Genomic DNA, 11,040 nt, shown 5'->3' with positions numbered 1-11,040 from the left:
CCACCCATGCCTTTTTTTATTTTAGGAACTGAAATTGGGATCAGACAAGACACGCGGTTTCTAAATGGGAGGGAAAGCAATTAAAGCTAATTGAACTTTGAAATAAAAATGAACTTTCTGTTGACACATTATATTAGGTCTCAGGCCGGTACGCAGGATTTTTAAGGGTGGGGTGTGAGAATTCCAACAATGGCTACTTAGTCTTAAGACTCAATAAATATCACCCCCCTAAAAAACAAAACAAAACTAAAATAAAAAGAACCGTTTACGTAACGTTATCAAACTTTGATAGAAAAATGTGGACCATTGGTACTTTGAGGGAGGGGGTACTTCTCAAATTGGAGGAATATCAATGCTGGAGTACCACATGGATCTATACTTGGGCCATATCTTTTCTTAATATTCATAATTTAATGATCTAGTAATAAAATAAAATTATTTGCTGATGACACCTCTCTTTATTGCATTGTCAATGACCACACAGCCGAAACGCTAAATGAAGACTTAGAATCTATAAATGAGTGGTCAACTAGCTGAGGAGTTGAATTTAGTATAACTAAAACCAAATCAATGTTATTCACAAGAAAACTACATATTGATATTCCTAAGCTATATCTTAATGGAATTTCTCTTGATAATGTAACCTCCCACAAACATCTAGGGAGATACTAAATAAAATTATTTGCTGATGACACCTCTCTTTATTGCATTGTCAATGACCACACAGCCGAAACGCTAAATGAAGACTTAGAATCTATAAATGAGTGGTCAACTAGCTGGGGAGTTGAATTTAATATAACTAAAACCAAATCAATGTTATTCACAAGAAAACTACATATTGATATTCCTAAGCTATATCTTAATGGAATTCCTCTTGATAATGTAACCTCCCACAAACATCTAGGGCTTACTTTAAACTCCAATGGTAGATGGCCTGATCATATAAATGACATATATACTAAAGCTTGTAAACGACTTAACATTCCACGTATGTTAAAATATAAATTAAATAGATATTCCCTAACTAAATTGTATGTTGCATTTATAAGACCAATCTTAGAATATGGTAATATAATTTGGAATAATTGTACAGCTGAAGAATCCAATACAATTGAGTCAGTGCAACTTGAAGCTGCCCGTATCATTACAGGACTTAGGAAAGGAATATCTCCAGACAAACTATGTTATGAACTTGGTTGGGAACCTTTATATAAACGTCGCAAAAATAGTAAATTAATTCTAATGCATAAAATACTTAAAGGCGAAACACCTCAATATCTACTGGATGAAATCTTGTCATATGTTAATCCCACTAATCGTTTTACACTCAGAAATCAACGTCCATTCACTCCACCAACATGCCATACTAATTCATATAAAAACAGCTTTATTCCTAATATTTTGGAGTTATGGAATGATCTTGACAGTTTAACTCAAAATGAACCATGTCTGCGTACCTATAAAAAAATTAATAAAAAAGGGAAATCCCAATCCTTCATCTACTCTCTATCTTTATGGAAATCGTAAATGTAACATTATCCATTGTCAGCTTCGTAACTATGCTAGTAACTTAAACTATCATTTATTTTTAAGCCATCTTTCTGATAGCCCAAGTTGTGCATGTGGAGATAACTGTGAAGATAATTTTCATTATTTTTATGTCTGCCCTCTATTCATTAGATAAAGATATGATTTATTTGCATGTTACGGAATTACCGTGATATCTTAGACATTGCTCTACTACTATCCGGGTCAATAAACCTACCAATTGAAGAAAACAATTTAATTTTTAACGCAGTACATAAATATATAGCTGAAAGTAAGAGATTCGAGTTGAACTAACTTATTATTCTGATCTTACTGCCCCATATAAGGTTAGCTCCAACAATAAGATCATTACTATCATATTTTTCTCGACTATCCCATTTTTATTCTATCTACTCTCTATCTTTTATTACTATATATTAAAAAATATTAATTATGTTAAATATTTTATGCCATTAGACATTGTTATTATGCTTCAGATATATATGGTTATGAATATTGTCTGATGTCCATCATGTTTAGGAGAGCACTTATATAGGCTCTGCCTATTGTGCAATCCTTTTGATTCTTTTTTTATCAATAAAATATCTCAAAACAAAAGCATCCGTCGCAACCTGTTCATAAGCTGCGGGCCTCGATATAGTTCGCGGGCGCTTGGTGGACGAGAGATTGCTGCTTTAAATAAATGTCATAATAGGTAATCATGACGTCATCCATGTGACAAATTTCGGTACTGTCTGTTGCAGACTGCATCTTTTATTATGAAGTCAATTACTACTGATCACTAATGATACAATTAGTTATAAAAAGTAGCAAGTATTAACAATAATGTACCTGAAAGATCTGAAAATGAAGTCGGAAGAAGGCGAATATTGGGAATCACGGACAGAGTTCGTTCTGGCATGTTTGGGCTACACGGTTGGATTTGGAAATGTGTTGATCTTCCCAAACACGTGTTTAAAGAATGGGGGTAATAAGACATATTCAGCTTGACTCATTTGCCTATTATACACCAACGAAGGAAAATCGGCAGCAGGCGCGTTTGAAAGAAATTTAGCATGTGGGTTCTCAGGTGCGTGTGCAGGGGAAAGGTTTTGGGCTCGAAACCCTCCCTGCTCAAGCAAATTTTCTTTTTTGTCTATATTTTTCGGTGGAGCATGACGACCCTCAATATTTCATTTAATTTTAACTTATTTTCGTGGTTATATCTAATTAATGTTGAAGCACGCTGTCCTGGGCACACACCTCAGCTATCTGGGCTGTCTGTCCAGGACAGGGGGATAGTTGTTAGTGGTTAGACCCTCAATAATCTTTGGTGACCACAGTCGACCACACCCCCTCCCATAGTAAAATTCCTGTGCATGTGTCAAGTCTAGACTACACTGTATAGTAAGCATAGTTTTTAAGAGTAGTTGTGTCATGCTGCCCCAGAAAAAAGAAAAGAAAAAGAAGAAGCTTGGAATGGGTGTTTCGACCCCCCCCCCACACACACACACATCCCCCATGGGCGGATCCAAGGGGGGGGGGGGACCAGGGGGACGCGTCCCCCCCAAAAATTGTTCAAGTGCCCTCAAAATGTCCAAGTGCCCTTTTTGTTTGTAGAATTATTTTTTTTTTAAGTAAACAATAATTATATTGTAGATAAATGAAATCAAGATTTTCGTGTACATGCGCAAGCTTGCAGATATGTGTCTGTGTTATTGAGTCTCAATGGGGCCCCATTGAGGTTCTAACGCGAGTGACGCCAATTTACTTCATTATTGCTAGTATATTATGACGTAGAACTGTAGGAATTCATATTAATTGTAAATATCAAAACTTGTAGTAAGGTGCCCTTTTGACGAGTCAATGTGCCCTTCTTTTTTGGTCCCCCCCCCCCCTAAAAATATTTCCTGGATCCGCCCATGTCCCCCATAACCCCTCTTAAGTAAAATGTGCCATTGCAGCTGCATCATAATTAATTAAGGGACAGACCCTAGTTTCAGCCTGTGAAAATTAACCCTAAGTTTAGTTAATCTACAAACCTGTAACATAATTTGGATAAAGTTAGAATTGAGTGAAACACGAGTCTGTGACTTTGAAATGCTGAAATACCCTCTAAAAATAGACTAAAACGTAACTCCATAACTGTTACGCCTACCTCTCAGACACACATGCTTTTTTAGAAATATGAGAAATGCATTTTAAAAACACCATGATGACCAAAAACACATCAAATGTATAGAAGAGGATAATTTAAACCATAAAATCTAAGTAAAGTATGATTTCAGTTATCAAAAACGGCTTTAGTAGTAAAAAATATGCCTTAGTGTTTAAAAACTAGGGTATGCCCCTTTAACGTTATACTAAATTTGAGTTGTTCATGATTATAATATATTAAATTAGTCAATACTTTGTGTTACCAGTTTAGGACACCATCAAGCCTATGTCTCCATACTCACCTGGATAGTTTTATGATAATGGCAATTTGATCACCTTACAATAAAAATTTAAGGAAGGAAATGTTTTATTTAACGACACACTCAACACATTTTATTTACGGTTATATAGCGTCAGACATATGGTTAAGGACCACACAGTTATTGAAGGAGTAAACCTGCTGTCGCCACTTCATGGGCTACTCTTTTCAATTAGCAGCAAGGGATCTTTTATATGCACCATCCCATAGACAGAATAGCACAAACCACGGCCTTTGATGTACCAGTCGTGGTGCACTGGCTGGGACGAGAAATAGCCCAATGGGCCCACTGACGAGGATCGATCCCAGACCGACCGCACATCAGGCAAGTGCTTTACCACTGGGCTACATCCCGCCCCCTTTGCTTGTGATTACATTCCTGTTTATAGGGGTAGATCATGGGATGGATCTCTGTGGCTTCTGTTAAGATTGCCTGATTCAGCATCCATATTAACTGCTGAAATTTGGGTAATCATTAAAGCCCTGGAAGAGATTAAGGATTAATGTGCATCCAAACATATTATTTTTACACTCACTTTTATGTCTCCAGGCATTACAATACAGGAAGCTAGAATATCCCTTGGTTGGGATGGTGGTACAAAAATGTGTTCTTTTATCCATTGTCAATAAAAATGTCATATTTGGTTGGGTACTCAGCCATTTTGGCATTAATGGCAATGAAAAGTCAGATTCAGCTGCCAAGTCTGCTTTGAAATATGAGTAAGTTATATGGTCAGTTGTTTTTCACTGTCCCCTGCGTGTGCTGTAACCTCACCGTGGTGCAGGGGTGTAACATTCTCTTTGAGAATGGCCAATACAGCACAAAATTGAAGTTTTGAGTAAAATTCAGTATCCGTAAAATTTAGTATCCGTAAAATTCTGTGATATTTGTGTTTTTGCACAGTTCTTTGTACTGTTTTTGTTTAAGTCTTGAATTTTTATATTGATGTTGATCACCACTTTATTTATTTGCATTACCATAGTTTGACACCCAATAGCAGATGTATATTTCGTGCTGGGGTGTCGTTAAACATTCATTCATTCATTCATTCATTTTTCACTGACTAAAGCAAATAGTCTACAGGTGAAATATGTGTTAGTTATAATTATGGTCCAATGACTGAAGCAAACAGTCTACAGGTGAAATATGAGTAAGTTATATGGTCAGTTTTTTTGTGTTTTTTTCATTCCCAGTCTGGAGCTCCACATGGTAAGACGTGTTTGTTTCGCTTGTGCACACTGCACGTGCTTTCGTGTGCTCGACTTGGGGGTCCTTCATTTCGTTGTTTTTTTCAGCAAAATGAAGTTTTCTACTGGGATGTATGCGGCCATTGGAACTGATTGAACACTGGAACACTTCTCGTTTCGACAGCCTGCACCACCAGGTTGGATTCTTTTTTAGCGAGATTCCTTGCCTCCACATCATTTCTCCATCTGACTGTCGACTTGTTTTTTTCGTGACTCGTATGACGGCCATTCTGCAGAACGCCACGGTTGTTCGCGTTTAGTCTCTACATGTCCGAGCCTGTCCTAGCAGCACTGGAAGATTGACCGCCCCACTATAAGAAGAAATAGGAAGCGGGGTCAGCCCCTACTACTCTTTTTCTAGACTTTACCTTGCTTTATAGTGATACCATCTCGTATCCTCCGGAGTCGGGCCCATCCGCACCACTATACCCACCCATGATGACTGGACTATACCCTAGTCAGATACTCTCTCGTTCAGACGGATCTGGCTTCTCAAGATCTGTATTTCAGCACAGCACTACACCTTTAACGTCTATCGACTGTCAATCTAGGGGTTTTCTTGACGGGATGCAACCCATCTCGTCCCTTTAAGCTGTGCACCCAAACGGCCTTAACGAGGCCACTCGCATGGACATATCGATCGGACTTTAAACTTTTAGATCTGCGTTCAAATTTTTGTCAAAATTACTTCTTTTTTAAAAATATTATTAAATAGTCCGATCCTCTCTTCTTTCTCTTATTTAATTTTGGACTGTCCTTCTAAAATGCTCCAAATTATATAAATATTCGGCCGAGCAGTCAATTCTTTTTATTTTTGGCTTGTAACCCTTTTCTTTTTTTTATTTATTCTATTAACTTTTTTACTAATTGCTGTTTTCAAAATTCTGCCCATTTTTAACTCACCCCCCCCCCCCCCCCCCCCTCCATCCCGAGTCAGGCCACCAATCTTATCGGAGGTCGGACTCGGGATGGGCGTGTTCGAAACCCTAGTGGTATATGGGCACATTAAACTAGTTATCATCATCATCATCATCATCATCATCAGTTGTTTTTCACTGACTAAAGCAAATAGTCTACAGGTGAGATTTGAATTAGTTACTTGGGCTTTCTATGACTGAAGCAAATAGTCTACAGATAAGATCCAAATGAGTTAATGGTCTTTCATTGCCACTTACTGAAGCAAAAAGCTTACAGGTGAGGTCCGTATACATTATGTTATCGTTCACTGTTCACTGACTGAACAAATAATATACCGATAAGATTATAATAAATTATATTGTTCTTTAAATTCAGTTAAAATGTATTTCAATCAGTCAGTAATGTTGGCTGTCATTTTTCACCGAGTTCACAAGTTTCTGTTGGTTTTGACTGCATAGAATCATTTTATGTTTATTTCTTTTTCATAGCTTTCATTTTATATTTCAGAAGATAATTATACATGTATTGAGTTCTAATATATTTCTAAATAATAGAATTTGTGTAATAATTACAGATTTAGTAGCACAATAAAACCTGTCTAAACCAGTTCCTGTTGGAGACCTAATATTTATAATTTGTGTAATAATTACAGATTTAGTAGCACAGTGAAACCTGTCTAAACCGGTTCCTGTTGGGGACCTAATATTTATAATTTGTGTAATAATTACAGATTTAGTAGCACAGTAAAACTGGTCTAAACCAGTTCCTGTTGGGGACGTAATATTTATTAGTTTTAGACACGATCCTGTTTAGAGGGTCGCATTCTAGAATTCAGAAAACTCAGGGCCGGTTTTCACAGGATTCTGGTTTGTCCAGGGTCCGGTTTAGACAAGTTTCATTGTATTTATCATTTTATACTATAGTCTGAATGTTGTGACACTGATACAAATTCTGTTGTCTGATTGCAGCGTCATTTTTGATCACGTACACTGTCATGCTGTTTATACTTGGTATTCCTATCTGCTTTCTGGAAATGTTTATTGGCCAGTTCACCAGCAGTGGTCCAGCCATACCGGCCTCGGTGGCGTTGTGGCAGGCCATCAGTCTACAGGCTGGTAGGTACTGGGTTCGGATCCCAGTCAAGGCGTGGGATTTTTAATCCAGATACTGACTCCAAACCCTGAGTGAGTGCTCCGCAAGGCTCAATGGGTAGGTGTAAACCACTTGCACCGACCAGTGATCCATAACTGGTTCAACAAAGGCCATGGTTTGTGCTATCCTGCCTGTGGGAAGCGCAAATAAAAGATCCCTTGCTGCTAATCAGAAGAGTAGCCCATGCAGTGGCGACAGCGGGTTTCCTCTCAAAATCTGTGTAGTCCTTAACCATATGTCTGACACCATATAACCGTAAATAAAATGTGTTGAGTGCATCGTTAAATAAAACATTTCTTTCTTTCTTTCTTTGGTCCAGCCATGTGCTGGAAATTTGCAAGAATTTTTAAAGGTATCAAAAACACATGTATGCACACACACACAAACAGTAATTTTTACAAATTGCACAGTTTTATTGGGATACCAATTCAAAGCCTTAATTATTATGATTCAAAGGGTTAATAAAAGTTTGTTTAACGACACCACTAGAGCACATTGATTTATTAATCATCGGCTATTGGATGTCAAACATATATCTTAGAGAAGAAACCTGCTACATTTTTGCTAATGCAGCAAGGGATTTTTTATATGCACTTTTCCACAGACAGGAAAGCATACATCAATGGCCTTTGACCAGTTGTGGTGCACTGGTTGGAACGAGAAAACCCCCCATTCAGTTGAATGGATCCACTGAGGTGGTTCGATCCTGCGACACAAGCACCTCAAGCGAGCAGTCGACTGATTGAGCTAAATGCCGTCTTGTCAGCTGGAAACCCTGCGGCTTCGGTGGTGCAGTGGTTAAGCCATAGGAATACAGGCTGGTAGGTACAGGTTTCGCAGCCTGGTACCGGCTACAATCCAGAGCGAGCTCTTAAGGGCTCAAAGCGTAGGTGTAAGACCACTACACCCTCTTCTCTCTCACTAACCACTAAAAAACTAACAACTAACCCACTGTTCTGAACAGACAGCCCAGATAGCTGAGGTGTGTGCCCAGGACAGTGTGCTTGGACCTTAATTGGATATACTGGTAAGAACGAAAATAAGTTGAAATGAAATGGAAACCCTGATCTCTTACATTCAACTGGGTTTTTTAACTGAACATTCAAAGATATGATAGAAGGGCCTGACATTATAAGAGTTCGAGTTTCGTTTAGCATTATTCTGTTTATTATGCGACAATGTTATGTTATTCTCACACAATAAACAGAATAATGCTAGAGGATACTCGAGCTGTAGCATACCATTTGAAGAGATCCATATTTTAAATGTTTAAAATTATAAACGTCTACTTGTATCATATCCATGTGGGGGGTTTTTTGGGGGTGGGTGGTGGGGCGTTTTTGTTACATGCCTTACTTAAAATCTGATGACTACAACATGATACAGGATGACATATTTCAGTATATGTATATCGCAATACAAAACGTATCACAATACCCAACCCTAGTGCTGTTATACCATGTTTTGTTTTCAGATTGACTATAGCTATGTGATAAATTGCTTTCCTTTCGCAGGTATTGGCGTGGCCATGTTTCTAATGTCGATGTTCGTTGCCATCTACTACAACATGTAGTCAGCTGGTCTGCCTACTACCTGTATGCGTCACTGACCGCAGCACTGCCTTGGAAAATGTGTGATCCAGAGTGGAGTAGTCAATGTTAGTTTTCACTCAGTAGAAGCTGCCCATCCTGCATGTAGTTCGGAGGCAACGTAAAAGATTTTAACACAGGCATTACTTACATTACTTACAAGTGAATTTAACTGAGCAACTTACGGTAATATTTTAACGTATTTAGGTCTGATGTTCCTGTTGTTTGAAGTATCTGCAGCTCAGATGGACGATAGTTTTTCTTTCAATGTATACACATCCTCAAACAAAACCTTTTGCCCACTATGAATCGTCTGTCTCTTTGTCTCTCCCTCTCTCTCTCTTTTTCTCTTCCTCTTTCCTATCTCTCTCTCTCCCTCCCTCTCCCTCTCTCTCTGTCTGTCTCAACCATGTGTCAAAATAACCAAATGTTAGACACTAAATTATCATAGTTTAAAGTCTGCTAAGGTGATATATTAATTGTCAAAGAAGGAATCCTTTAATTTTTCCAAATATTGCCTCCATGGTCGATCTATGCAATGGTTACTAATATTATGATTTTTCAGATTTCCAGATTTTAGAAAACTTTTTCACATCTGAGGTGCACCATCGTGCTTGCACACTCGAGCGCACCTTAATTTTATCTCGGAACCATTTTTTATTGTAAACTGAAATATATGGTAACAGCTAGTGCATCACATGCTATTGTTGTTTGAAAAACAAATCAGGGCCTATATTTTCTAAGCTCTCTATGAGCTCTCGACTATGAAATAGTAAAACCACCGTTTATGACGCCACCGCAGCACACATAGTGACAATTATTTTACGATTTTGTGGCGCTAATTAAGAGAGGTTTTAACATATGGGCCTTGCTTTTAAAATCCAGCAGGTTTGAATATCATTGTTATACTGATTCAGTGATTGTCCAATGTGCACTATTTAAAAGTTATATTTATCAGCATGTGTAAGCTTTACTCAAGATCAGGGCCGTACCCTTGAGGGGGCAGTTGTCCCCCCTGAGAATCTCACTTTTTTTTTACTCCAGAAAATAGCATACTTACCTACATGTATCTCAGGGTATAGTGTTTCATTTGTTTATAAAAAGTAGTGCCCCCCCCCCCCCCCCCCCACCCCCCTAAGATTTTGATCAGGGTACGGACCTGAAGATTGGGGTTTTTTTTCTGTATGGAATGCAAATCACTGGCCCGGAGCTTACGAGGTGAGTGAGGTGAGTGAATTATCACTGGCCCGGAGCTTATGAGGTGAGTGAATTATCACTGGCCTGGAGCTTATGAGGTGAGTGAATTATCACTGGCCTGGTGCTTATGAGGTGAGTGAATTATCAGTGGTCCGGAGCTTATGAGGTGAGTGAGGTGAGTGAATTATCACTGGCCCAGAGCTTATGAGGTGAGTGAATTATCACTGGCCCGGAGATTATGAGGTGAGTGAGGTGAGTGAATTATCAGTGGCCCGGAGCTTATGAGGTGAGTGAGGTGAGTGAATTATCACTCACCTGGTGTTGTCAAACGCGAAGGACTGAAAATGTTTGTACTGAGGTGCAGTTAAAGCAATATTCCTTTCCATTCTATTTACAGTCTGTTGGACAAATTTGCCCGTGTATAACAAGTCGCACTGTTCTCAGCTGGGTCTTCACTTGCAACAGAATGGCACATGCTACTCGTGTGCCGGGAAACTGGTGGCATTGTACATTGAATCGTTGGCGTGTTTTTACATCAAGAAAGATTTGCCATCAAAAGAATACTTATAGTATGCGTGTGTGTATGTGTGTCTGTGTGTGTATGTGTGTCTGTGTTTGTGTGTGTGTCTCTGTGTGTTTGTGTGTGTGTGTGTATGTGTGTCTGTGTGTGTATGTGTGTCTGTGTTTGTTTGTGTGTCTCTGTGTGTTTGTGTGTGTGTGTATGTGTGTGAGGTGGGATGTAGCCCAGTGGTAAAGCACTCACTTGATGTGCAGTCGGTCTAGGATTGAGCCATATTGGTGGGCCATTGGTGGGGCTATTTCTCATTCCAGCCAGTGCACCATGACTGGTATGTGCGTTCCTGTCTGTGGGAAGATGCATATAAAAGATCCCTTGCTACTAATGGTAAAATGTAACGGGTTTGCTCTCTAAAG

The sequence above is a fragment of the Gigantopelta aegis genome, chromosome 13 (genome assembly GCF_016097555.1).
Source record: "Gigantopelta aegis isolate Gae_Host chromosome 13, Gae_host_genome, whole genome shotgun sequence".
Taxonomy (NCBI): Eukaryota; Metazoa; Mollusca; class Gastropoda; order Neomphalida; family Peltospiridae; genus Gigantopelta; species Gigantopelta aegis.
The sequence above is the reverse complement of the archived record's forward strand: the minus strand, read 5'-3'. Positions refer to the sequence as shown.